The sequence below is a fragment of the Macaca fascicularis genome, chromosome 6 (genome assembly GCF_037993035.2).
Source record: "Macaca fascicularis isolate 582-1 chromosome 6, T2T-MFA8v1.1".
In the NCBI taxonomy this organism is placed as follows: Eukaryota; Metazoa; Chordata; class Mammalia; order Primates; family Cercopithecidae; genus Macaca; species Macaca fascicularis.
This window is the reverse complement of record NC_088380.1, coordinates 132,986,933-133,000,881: the sequence shown is the minus strand read 5'-3', so window position 1 is coordinate 133,000,881 and position 13,949 is coordinate 132,986,933. Positions and strand designations below refer to the sequence as shown.

Here is a 13,949-nt window from a genome sequence, read left to right as displayed (position 1 = left end):
ACCTCTGGGCTTGTTCTAGCACTTATCGGGTGTGCCCCTTCATATTCTCCCTCTCTGCAGGCTGTTTCTCCGAGGTTATGTACAGGCTCACAAGGCTCTCTCTCACCTAAAAAACAAAACCTTTCATTGACTTTGCTCCTCCAGTTACCTTTCTCTCTTTTCTTCACTTCTCAGACAAACTTCTTAAAGCCTACATAGCTTCCTGAGCCACCTAGGAAATAAGTCCAGAAGGGGCTGATAGGCTAGGAGAACATGGAAACATCAAGAGCTTATGTTTCTCTCTGAGGCTGAAAAGCACAGGTCGTGAGAATGGCAAGGGATGAGAACTGGAAGGATAGAAGATTACAGGCAGACATACAGGGACACGAGAGACGCCATATTGACGAAGAAGATTCCAGTATGCACCAATCTGAGCCGTGACGTAAGCCAGGCATTGACAGTGAGGGATTATGTGAAATGGCAGTAAAGTCTACACAGGCTATGTTGGCTTCCTCATTTCCCATCTACCCACAGAGTCTGGCCCTCATGACCATCGTGCCACTAAAATTTATTTGGAAAGATTCTCTGGTGATTTCTCTATTTCCAAATGCCAAGGGCAGTTTAGTAGCTGCTCTTGGTTGTACTTGCCACTGGTGACTATCTTTTGGGATTCTCCTTTCCTTGTTTGTTTTTTCATGATTCTGTTCCTCTGTTTTGTTTTGTTTGGTTGTTTTTGTTTTGTTTTATTCTCTGCTGTGCTGTTTATTCCCCATCACCTTTGTGGCCTTTTTTGACCTTCATCCTAACACAGAATCATTCCCAGGTTCTGTCTTTGGTTTCCTACTCTTCTTATTGGGAAATTGGAGCCACTCTCATTATTTTAACTCTCACCTATAGGCCAACAATTGCCACATCTATCTGCTAGCTCTAAACTCTATCCTACAACTATTAAAAAAGGGAATTCATTTTTTAATACCCCAAATCTCCTTCCATGGCATAATGCAATGGCATCATAATCCACACAGCCTTTCTGAAGAGAAAAACTAAGTCATTCTGGCTTCCTTGCTCTATCAATCCATTCCATCACCTGGTCCTTCCAATTTTTCCTCAAAATTTCTCAAACTCATTCTCCCCCTCCCCTACCAGAATAATCTTACCTGGATTGTTTTATAGCCAGCTAATTCCTGCTTCCTGCTTTGTTCTCCAACAAATCTATCTTCAACTGTCACTAGCATTATCTCGAAAAAACTCAAACCTGGCTATATCACATCCCTGGGTAAACCCTGTCAGTGGCCCCTGTGCCTTATAGATAAACCAAACCTCCTTCTCATCACAAAAACATGTCCTCTGGGACCTTCTTCCATCCTACTGCTTCTGCCTGATGTGCTGCCCTTCAAGTTTATACATTTTATCTTCTAGTAATATTAATTCTTAATAGTCACCTGGCTGTTTCACATCACTATGTCTTAATTTAGGCTACTTTTTCCAGTTAGAATGATTTCTGTCTCTTTTTGGCAGAGTAGGCAACTGACTCCTATTCCTCCTTCAAAACTTCTCTCAGATATCATCATTTCTTCCAGGAGGCCTTCATTGAATTCCCATGCTGGGCTAGTTTCTTCCTCACTATTCTCTTAAAAATGCCTGTACATAGCACAGTAGATTGAAATTCATAGTTAATGTAATAGCAAGATGTTGCTCAAATTATAGTGAACCTGACCAACTGATTTTTTTTTTTTTTTTAATTAAGAGACAGGGTCCTCAGGCTGAAGTGCAGTGGCATGATAAGAGCTCACTGCAGCTTTGAACTCCTGGGCTCAAGCGATCCTCCCACCTCAGCCTTCCAAGCAGCTGGAACGATAGGCTTGTACCGCCGCACCCGTCTAATTTCTATATTATTTGTGGTAGAGGCAGGGTCTTGTTATGTTGCCCAGGCTGACCTCAAACTCCTGGCCTCAAGTGATCCTCCCATCTCGGCCTCCCAAAGTGCTGGGATTATAGGTGTGAGTCACTGCACTGGGCCTAATGTTCTAGGGGACACAGTTCATGCCTAATACATCCTAATAATCTATAACACAGTATAATGTCTAAAAATAGTAGGTCCTCAAAAAGTGTGCATTAAATTCAATTATTGTGGAAATATCAGTACTTAAATGAATATAAAGTAAATTAAAATGCTAATATAATTATTAAGTTCAAGTGGGAAACTGGTATCTCTTAGGTATTCCCCAATTTCATTTCTGAGGAAAAGGGCTTTTTAACCTAAAATTGTATTCTCTATTTAAGTACAACCTTTGATTATTTTCAGACATTAAGTATATCAGAGAAGCTTGCAACTCTGCCAATAATGAATTTGGTCTCCATTTGTGTTACAGGTTTAAATTATGTTACCCCATTAGGCATCTCTGTTATGAACCAATCCAGAAGGCATTGTGGGAAAGTGGGGTTGTCTGATGCAATGTGAATGCTGATATGTCTCTATAAACATGTAAGAGGATAGTTTAGGTATGTTCCAGTGGCAGTCCTGCCTTAAACAGGTATATGTTTACCTAGGGAAAGAAATAAAAGGAAATAAAAAAAATAAAGGGGACAAACCACATAAGAAAGCAAGGACTCATATTAAAAAGGCTTTCCTTCGTTTGTTCAGTCCGATAGAATTCTTTATACAAAAACTACAGAAGTGCGCAGAGAAGTAGGGCAGTTTCTTTAAAGACTCTTCAGGTTGGAAGGGATCTAACAAATCAGGTCATTCAGCCCTCTCTCTTTACAGAGAAGGAAACTGAAGACCAAAGAGGAGAACGACTTCCCTAAAGTTTCAAAGAGTCAGTAGTAGAGCCAAAGCTGTAAAAGGAGGAAAGAGCAAAGCAAGAGGGGGCACCTAACCGGGGGCTCCGAGTCCTTCCCTCTTCTGCTCTCACTGCGAGTCCTCCCAGCCCCAGCCAGTCACGCCACAGGAGACCCGTAAGTGCCCATCAAGAACATGCATTCGAACTTTCAAGTATCCTTTCCTTGTTCCTCCCTCTGCCTGAAATAATTTTCTCCCTCCAGTTAAAGGCACATTCTTCCTTGTCCCTCAACCTCACTTCAAACAGCACCTCTTATCTCACCCCACGAAACACAAATTGCCTGCATCTCTGTCCTCACAACATTTAATTACTGTGGAATTCTTATCACGTGGTATTAGTTATGTGGGAATGCGTCCCGTTCCCCTTTCCCCAGACTGGACACTCTTAAAGGGCATCACACACACCTCATTTAGCCTTGTATTCCCTGCACAGAGTAAGCACTAGGTGACTGCTTGCTGAATTACTTATTTTGGATTAGAGAAGAGTGAAGACATAGCACCTAAAAGTTACTGAACAGTACAGTGTTAAAATTAGATCTTAGATCAAAAGTGTTGTGTAACACTGCTGTGCTAATGAGTCCATTCTGACCCAAAGTCAAGAACAGGAGAATATGCTTGTCCGTCGGTATGCTCAGGAACGTCTCAGGGAGTAAACCAGTCAGCTAACAGAGGTTAACTATCAGGTGCCAGACAAAAATGGAAAGCTTAATGCTAAAAATTGATAATTATCATGTGGGAAAGTCAGGGGTAGTGTCTTATAGACAGTGAAAGAAAGGCCATTTGGAATATGGGCAGGGGGTTTGAGAAAGTGTGATTTCTACACAAATTACCATAATGTGCAATAGAGTAGAAGCTAGTACAAGAAGATTGTGATAGCTGAACTTTCACTGCCTAAGCTCATGGACATTTTTAAAAAATAATTTTTAATTTAAAAATAATTTTTAATACTTATGACACACCAACACCTACCTGAGTATATTATAAACACTGAAAAAGAATAATCACTATAAAATTTTACTATTTTCATAATATGGTTACAAAGTAATAGATGTTGAATTGGATGTATAGAAATTAGTTTGTTAAGGATTTAGTCTTATTTTATAGTCACATCTTGTTTTTGATAAAAAATGATCTTATCCACAGAGTGATTTTTTTTTTTTTTTTTTTTTTTTGAGACGGAGTCTCGCTCTGTCACCCCGGCTGGAGTGCAGTGGCCGGATCTCAGCTCACTGCAAGCTCCGCCTCCCGGGTTCCCGCCATTCTCCTGCCTCAGCCTCCCGAGTAGCTGGGACTACAGGCGCCCGCCACCTCGCCCGGCTAGTTTTTTGTATTTTTTAGTAGAGACGGGGTTTCACCGTATTAGCCAGGATGGTCTCGATCTCCTGACCTCGTGATCCACCCGTCTCGGCCTCCCAAAGTGCTGGGATTACAGGCTTGAGCCACCGCGCCCGGCCCACAGAGTGATTTAAAGATGTTTAAACTATTCTTATTCACCAAATTTGGCTTCAAATAACTCCAGGTTGTTTTTCAAAACCTGAATTCCCTCTCGAAAGATTTGCCAACCTTATGACTATTGCAAGAATTGGCTCCAGGCTTTGAAAGTAACACTACAAGAAGAATTTCAAGAAGATTTTGTGCAATTGCAGCATTGTTGGAAAAGTTCTTGGGTTTCTTTGGTGACTACTTTTAAAGATACAACATTCACATGCTTTTAAAACACATCAGTCACATCACTTTATAGAAACACTCTGTACTTGTGCAAAGAAGAACCCCTTTATGGTTTTTAAAAATTGGAATCCATGAAGGACTGCTGTGCCAATTACGATGTAGAGCTTCAACCGAAAAAATGAACTTCTCTACTGCTAGGTTGGAGCACAGATGAATATGCAAGTATCCAAAGAGGTACCTCTGTTTGACAATACAGAGAAAGCACAAGTGCTCAATTGACAGCTAATCTTGTCTTCTACAGAGCATTATAAATTCTTTCAATGTTAGAATTGTAGAATGGAAATGAGTGTTTGTTTTATAAAGATTAGAAAACACACATACAAAAGTTAAGAGAGCTAGGCAGGGTTGCACAGACTTTAACAGGAGATACTTTGTCTTCTGCATCTTTGCCCTTCCTAAATCTAGTGCGATTGTATAATGAATGATTTTAGGAGGCTGGTTCAGTTTAGACTGCCTGCCTTTCTATTTTGACTTCAACACTTTAACAGTTGTTATGACTTGGGCAAGTCACTGTGTCTCTCCTACATATAAAATGTGATGAAAATAGTACCTACCTTATTATATGTATATCTGTAAAAGCACTTTGAATAGTGTCTAATGAATAGCAATGATATTACTTCATCTTGTCTAAGCTTTGACATATTTTCTGGAGCTACTTAGTTTCTTCTTTGAAAGAAGATCGAATCTCAAAACAAAATATTCCTTTCCTCTCTATTCCATTTTCCTTATGGCAAAGGCTTTACATGTTTCATCCTGGTGATATTTAAGACACTTAGCATGGTACCTATGGCACAGGAGTACTTAGTAAATGTCAGTTGAGTACTCAATCAAGTCTCTCTGGTCATCATCAACTGTCAAATACTGCTTTTCTCTTAGCTCATATGCTTTTTATTATTCTGATGCAAGGTCTGATATTTTGTGATTTTAGAATTTGAGAAAAGGTGCTGTGATTCTTTGTAAAATTTTCAGAAAAGATCCTGATTAAATCAAGAACACACCTAAGAAATCTACCAACTTCATATCAAGACAGGTCCAACTTTATATACTATGCAACTTTGTTATTAAGGAAAGAAGGGAGAGCCAGAGGAAAAGAAATATATTCTTAACAATAAACATAGGCTTTTTGGGGACCACACCGTATAGTACGCAGAGCATCCTGCATAATATTTAAGGATTAAATAGATCAAATGAGGTGTTATTTTTTAATGAATTACAGAAAGAAATGTAGTGATAATAAAAGTTGTTCTGATGAATTGATAGTTTTTCATCACTATCGATATATAGCAATTCAACTCACAATACACATTTTACAGCAATACACACTAAAGGTTTCAGAATCATTTGTAGGAACACAACTGTTTCAGAAAATAATCCTTAATTATTAATTATTATAAAGGACACAAAAATTAGCATACTGTTTTTCCAAGGTTTTTCCTAGTTTTTAACTCACTGCACAAGCTGGGCATAATGTGAAAGACAACAAATATGTATATAATCACACACCTGATATATATGGACTTTAAGAAAACACCAACATGTATACACAGATCAACATCTCCACTAGGGCTGGGTACGGTGGCTCATGCCTATAATCCCAGCACTTGGGAGGCTGAGGTGGGCAAATCTCTTGAATCCAGGAGTTCAAGACCAGTCTGGGTAACATGGTGAAACCCTGTCTCAACAAAAAAATAAGAAAAATAGCCAGGCCTGGTGGTGCATGCCTGTAGTCCCAGCTACTCCAGAGGCTGAGGTGGGAGGACCACCTGAGCCGAGAGGCTGAGACTGCAGTGAACTGTGATCACGTCACTGGACTCCAGCCTGGGTGACAGAATGAGACCCTGTCTCAAAAAACAAAACAAAACAAAAATCTCCATTAGGGAAGAAGAGGCTTGTCAATACCCCATTTTATTGCCTGAGACAAGACACAGAATAGAATACAGAGAGAAGAGAAGGAATATCTTCCAGGGCAGAACAGGAAGATTATGTAGGTTAATGGTAAATTAGCCAATTTTTTCTTTCTCTTTTCAATATAACTCAGTATTATTTCCCCCTCTCTTCTCCCAACTCTCTTCTATTTTCTCATCTCTTTACTCACTTTCTCCAACTTCACATTTCCATTTCTCTCACCTTGGTCTCTTCCTTTTTAAAACAGGTCTCATCACCATTGTGCCCCATATTTAATAGTTCAGAGGGTGGCCCAGATATCACTACCTCATCTAATTAGGGGGTCTGTGTAGGATCATCCAGACTAGAAGAGAGGAACAGAAGAGATCAAGAAAATGAATTGGCAGGATGGCTCAGTCACAATTCCTCTGTTTAACACTGGGGGTCTACCTTACTAAGGTCATCACCATCAGATTGTATTCTAACGGGTTTGTTGACTACTGTTCAAACTATGAATTCATTTTATGGGTGGATAACTATTCTGCACAGAAGCCTGGAAAAAACAGTATTTGAGAGTAATGCCTGCCACTTATTGAGCTCTCCTATGGTGTGCAGATACTGTGTGATCACACTTAATCATAACAATCTCACGAGATGCTTCATGTCGCCAAGTTCAACACATTTATAGGTATACCGGAAGTTGGATAGTCTAAAAAAAAAGGAAACTAATCAACAAAAAACTTGATTCTGGCCTTAAAATGACAATAGCATAAGAAAAAAGACCAAAACGTTGGAAAGTGTTACCTTTGAGACAAGGAACTGTAAGGTAGGAGACAGGATGAAGGTCTCCATTTTTCATTTTGTATCTATCTATATTGTTTTGCTTTCTGACTTTTTACATGTATTGCTTTAAAAAACATCAACACATATGGGAAGATTATGTTCCAGGTGTCACTTAAAAAAACCAGTAATAAATATTAGATGCAAAATTTTAAGAGGTCGTTAAAAAAAAGTACCCAAATATCGCAGCCTGAGTTATCTTTGATGTTGTGGTTTGGGAAGTTTTCAAAATCTTAAGTATGAATGTCACTTAGTCAACATTCAACGGATGTTTATTGTTACAAAGTATAAAGAACTGACCTGTCTTTATGACCCATCTTGTTGCTCTTGCTACATGAAAGCCCTTTCTTTCCTTTTTTTTTTTTGTGAAAAGACATATATTTATAAAGTAAAAGGCTTAGTAAAAGATTTAATCTAATTGTCTTTAAATCAAGCCTATGGAACAAAGATTTCTATGAAATGCCCAGAAAAGGCAGATTTATAGAGATAGGGAGTAGATAGTGATTGCCTAGAGCTGGGGTTGGGAGTTGAAATAAGGATTAAGAATTAATGTACCTGAGGGACCTCATTGGAGGGATGAAAATGTTCTTAAACTGGGTCATGGTGATGGTGCATCACTTGGTAATGTTACTAAGAGTCACGGAATTATACCTGGAAATGGGTAAATTTTATGAGGTAAAATCTCAATAAAGTTGTTACAAATACTATGCACCTTGGGACATCATGTCCATTATAAATACAGAAACCTTTGACACACATGGAGTGACCAATGACGGCTACATATATCCATCTTAGGGAATGTAAATTATTCTACTTTAGGAAATGTAGTTTAAGTTGGTTCTGCTTCTCTTCTCAAGGTGACGAATCAAACTTCGGATAAAACACTCCTCTTTAAGGATAAAGAAGCAGTCATTAAGGTGGCTGAGGAGGAATCCCTCTCAAGGATCTTTGCTCTATTACATTTGAAAATGTGCAAAGTGGCTAAAGCTGAGCATTTTAGAAATTAGAAAGGTGTTAAAGGACAGTTCTGTTGAAGTTTAGCAAATGGAAACAAAAATGCAGTTTAAAGCTGAGGGTCCAGGAAGCAGAATGTGGAATCAGTGGTTGATGGATAGAAGTATTGGACAACAAATGTATAACACCAAATCAGTAAGCAATATTTAAATTAGCTGGAAGGTCACAAAATACTCATGGCATGAGATCCTTTTAGCATAAAGTAAAAACCAACACACCTGGTTAGATTCAAAGAAATGCTCAGGTGCTGTCACAAGAGTCCTCAGGGTCACTTTACGGAACATTACTGCAGGCTACTGTAAGCATTTGACCTCTTTGAAGTTTGACCATTTAGTTTAATTACACTTTATGTCATCCTCCCACTCCCACCCCACAACATATCCCAGATGTTAAAAAATGAGGACTAATACAGCTATAGTTTATGGAGAGCTGATAATATGTAGGCACTAGGTGAAGTACATTTCTTTATTATTTTACTTTTTTCTTTAACATTGATTTTAAGTTCAGGGGTACATATGCAGGTGTGTCATACAGGCAAACTTGTATCATGGGGGTTTGTTATACAGATTATTTTGTCACTCAGGTATTAAACCTAGTACCCATTAGTTATTTTTCCTGATTTTCTCCCTCCTCCCACTCTCCACCCTCCAATAGATCCCAGTGTGTGTTGTTCCCCTCTATGTGTCCATGTGTTCTCATCATTTAGCTCCCACTTACAAGTGAGAATATGTGGTATTTGGTTTTCTGTTCCTGCATTAGTGTGCTAAAGATAATGGCCTGCAGCTCCATTCATGTTTACGCAAAGGACGTGATCTGGTTTTTATGGCTGGATAGTATTCTATGGTGTATATGTACCACATTTTCTTTATGCAGTCTATCATTGATGGGCATTTAGGTTGATTCCATGTCTTTGCTATTGTGAATAGTGCAGCAATGAACATACACATGCATGTGTCTTTATAAAAGAACAATTTATATTTCTCTGGGTATATACCCAGTAAAGGGATTGCTGAGTTGAATGGTATTTCTGTCCTTGGGTATTTGAGGAATTGCCACACTGCCTTCCACAATGGTCAAACTAATTTACACCCCCACCAACAGTGTATAAGCATTCCTTTTTCTCTGCAACCTCACCAGCATCTGTTATTTTTTGACTTTTTAATAATTGCCATCCTGACTGGTGTGAGATGGAATTTCATTGTAGTTTTGATTTGCATTTCTGTAACGATGAGTGATGTTGAGCCTTTTTTCATGATTGTTGGCTGTATATATGTCTTCTTTTGAAAAGTGTCTGTTCTTATGTTTCCCATGTAAACTTCAAAGCAAGCCTGTATCAAACAGCTGACTTAAGTATTCCCCATTATAGATAATGAAACAGAGACTTAGAGGTGCTGAGTAACTTGCCAGAGTCACACCTGTAGGAGGCCGGAAAGCCAGAATTCAAATACTAGTTTCCTATAGCCTGCATTCTTAACTGCTTCATGTACTGCCCAGATAAATCAGCAATTTTCTGTGATATTAACCTCCAGTCATAGAGCTGATTTGGTTCACTATATATATTTTTCAAAACCTTTCAAACCAGAGCACACTGTTTATTTTTCTCCATTTTTTAAAACTCCTCCATTGGGTGTTATACTTTAATATAATTTGTTTAATATAATTTATAAATATAATATGCTATGTATGACATTTTAAAATATGAGTTTCCATACACTGAAGGCCCATATTTAATGGATTAGTGGGTGAATTAATATATGTTAAAACATGTTATACATTATTCTTTCCTACACCAAAGTTTGTAATGAAAAGTGAACTGGATCTTGCTATGTTGCCCAGGCTGGAGTGCAGTAGCACAATCCACGATGTTGGCTCACTGCAACCTCTGCCTCCCAGGCCTCTCGCCTCAGCCTCCCTAGTAGTTGGGATTAGAGGCATAAGCCATCACGCCTGGTTAATTTTTGTATTTATAGTAGAGACGGGGTTTCACTATGTTGGCCAGGCTGGTCTCAAACTCTTGGCCTCAAGTGATCCACCTGCCTCGGCCTCCCAAAATGCTGGGATTATAGTGAGCTACCACACCCAGCCTGTCAGATCTGATGACCTGGAAAAAAAAAAAAAAAAAAAAATTATATGCACACACATACACAGATAGAGAGATAATCTTCTTTTGCTAAATGGGAGCTTTCAAAGTTTGGAATTAAGTAAGCACTAAGAAACTGAGTTAGGCCCAACAAATATTTGCCTTTATTTCTCTTGTTTCTAATTCAAGACCAGTTCCTAACTTCAACCTGTGTTCTGTTTGTCAAGAACTCCAACATGCCATGCACAAAGACAGATCGTTTAGATGAGAGATGTTGCCACTGCAGGTCATTTATTTTTACTTGAATTCACTATTTTAAGTAAAAATATATACTAAAAATAACCAACCTTTATTGATAATACCAGAGAGCTTCCTTTTAAGGTAAATGTTCTTGTTGCCCACATCTATCCTTTTCCTACCTACATATGGAGTTGGACAAATTTCTAAAATTCTTACACCTCAAGTTATTAAAGTTCAAATGTTAAAAATTCAAATTGCAATTTGAATGTTATTACATGTAATTTAATTCATTATTTGAAACATGAATCAATATATCAGCATTCATTTTGGGTACTTGTTGAAATTCATTAAAAGTAACCTGGACATTACTAAATGAGATCCAGAAGAAGTTTAAGAAATAAAGGTGTGTTTCATAAAATGTGTAAAAACGGTGGGGGTTTGGGGGAGGGATAGCATTAGGAGAAATACCTAATGTAAATGACGAGTTGCTGGGTGCAGCAAACCAACATGGCACATGTATACCTGTGTAACAAACCTGCACGTTGTGCACAGGTACCCCAGAACTTAAATAACACACAAACAAACAAAAGTTAGAGCAAGGGTATTCTGGCCTCTTGAAGGAAAAAAAAATGTGTGTCAAAAAAAGTCAGGCTATGCTACGACTCTTCAAGTACTGGGAACATAAAATTCAGAATAGAAAAGGTAATAAAAGCAGAGAAAGTTAGGATCTCAAAAGGAAATATACAGCTAAAGTACTTATTCTTGGTCAGAAAGGGGTTCATTGTATTTTTTCATCAAATATGCACTTTGGTGATGAGTGTACCAGCAGCTTCACCTTCTTCTAGCAGAAAGATGAACAAATTAGCCATAGCTCTTGGGCAAGTAAATGTACCTAGAAATTCTAACTGCTACTGATAGGAAATGTGATTAAGAAAAATTTTAAACATAGAATTTCCCCGACATAGTCAAGCTGATTGTCAGCTACAAGCATATTACAGTATATATCTTAATTAGTGGGTCTGGGGTCTTAGCTTCCCCAGCTCGCCAACAGATGGTTATCGAAAGTGACTGTTGCTTGGGCCTCTGAGAAATTCAATAAGGAAAAATGTAATCCGAGTCTGCAACCTATTCAGAGGAAAGATAACTAATACAACTGGATTAGTGGGTGAATTAATATATGTTAACAACTTGAAACAGTACTTTGTACAAACTAAACTGTCAATAAACATTAATTGTTAATTAATCATCATAATAGCAGCTAAATTCTATGAGACGGAAGCTACATGTGTACAAGGTGAATACTAGTAAAGAAGAGATGAGTATGGCCAGTAATGAATGAAGGCTTCACATGAAGGAAAACTTGAGTTGATTTCTAGAAGTAAATGAAGAGAGAGTAGAGAGGGGAAAGGAACAGCGGTAAGGAAAAGTGAAGACAGAAGGGGATTCATTGGGTCCTATGTTTGACATACCAGTTCCTTATTCCTTCTGCATATCACTTCTTTTTTTGAGTTTTATAGGAAATATATTTTTAAATTATTTTACAATTAATATTATTTTTAATTGACAAATCATAATTGCTTATGTTTATGGGGTACAAGATAATGTTTTGGTATATGTATATAATGTAGCATGATTAAATCAAGCAACATACCTATGGTCTTGCTTACCTATCATTTTTATGGTGAGACATTTGAAATTTACTCTTAGTTATTTTGAAATATACAATACATTGTTATTCACTAATCACCTTGCTGTGCAATAGATCTCAAAACTTACTCCTTCTGATTGAAACTTTGTACCCTCTGATCAACTCCCTATTCCCTCCTTCCCCACCTTTTCCACCTTCCAGCACCTGGCAACCACCATTCTACTGTTTCTATGAATCCAACTTTTAAATTTATTTTTAAATTAAATTATAGTTTTGAGACAGGGTCTCACTCTGCGTCCAGGCTGGAGTGCAGTGGCATGAACATGGCTCACAGCAGCCTCAACTACCTGGGCTCAAGCGATTCTCCCACCTCAGCCTCCCGAGTAACTGGGACCACAGGTGTGCGCCATCATGCTTAACTTTTTTTTTTTGTAGAGATAGGGTCTCACTTTGTTGCCCAGGCTGGTCTTAAATTCCTGGGCTCAAGTGATCCTCCAGCCATGGCCTCCCAAAGTGTTGGGATTATGGGCATGAGCCACAGTCCCAGGCCTGAGTCAACCTTTTTTAGATGTCACACACAAGTGAGATCATGCAGTGTTTGTTTTTCTATTCCTGGCTTATTGTGCCTAACATATGTCCTCTAGGTTCATCCATGTCACAAATGACAGGATCTTTCTTTTTAAGGGCTGAATAATAGTGTGTATATATGCCACATTTTCTTATCCATTTATCCATTGATAGACAACTTAGATTGATTTTGCATCTTGTGTACACATAGCACATTTTCTTATCCATTCATCTGTTGATGGACACTTAGGCTGATTTCATATCTTGGCTATTATGAGTAATCTGCAATGAACACGGGAGTGCTGCATATCACCCCTTTAAGTATAGGGCTGCTAGTATGATTGTTTGGCTATAAAAGATGTGCATGCTGACTAGTATTAGGAAGTGAGGTTGCAATGGTCTGTGTGGGTCCAGATCATGAAGGATCTTAAAATCTTGGCAGAGGATCCCATTTTTAATAGTAGGCCATGGAAGGCCATCATAGATTCTGGAACAGAGGAACCAGTGCACAGCATAGTGGTTGTAAGTTCATGCTGTAAAGTTAGGAGACCTGGGCTTGAATCCTGGATGCTCTTTTATTAACCGTGTGACTCTGCCTAGTCTCAGAGCTTCAGTGCTTTTATCTGCAACATGGAAATAATAGCACCTGCCTCATTCTTTGTGAGAATGCATTTAAAGTGTTGAGCACACTCCCTGTCACATAGTAAGCATTCTCAGTAAGTGCCAGCTACTATTACTTAGGAGGCTAAGGCTCTAGGTGACGAGGCCTACATGTATGCAGTTACAGACGCAGGGAAATTGCGAGGAGCAAGTCATTCTAATCCTCTTAGAAGAAATATCCATTGGGACACCCAGACTTCAACAAGACTTTGAGCTTAGTGATAATCAATCTAAGTTATGAAGTTCAAAACAGAAGTTAGACTGGGTTTCTAAGCACAAAAATTTGGCAACTTAAAATGATTTCAAAGTGGAATTATCACATCAGTATATCCTTATGATAATATATAGTCCTCCTTCCTAAATTACTCTTATCCTGATACCAAAACAAGAGTTTTAGAGCTCAGAAGGGTTAGTGTCTAAAATCATAGACTGAATTAGAAGTGACTTCAGTAGGCTTAGAAAATACC

At 38.4% G+C, this 13,949-nt stretch overlaps 1 protein-coding gene across 10 annotated transcripts in view; it reads right to left on the bottom strand.

The window, feature by feature from the left end:
- The window catches only part of GRAMD2B (GRAM domain containing 2B), a 129,791-nt gene that overhangs the window by 53,156 nt on the left and 62,686 nt on the right, over positions 1–13,949 (bottom strand). The gene's annotated exons all lie outside the window — the stretch shown is intronic.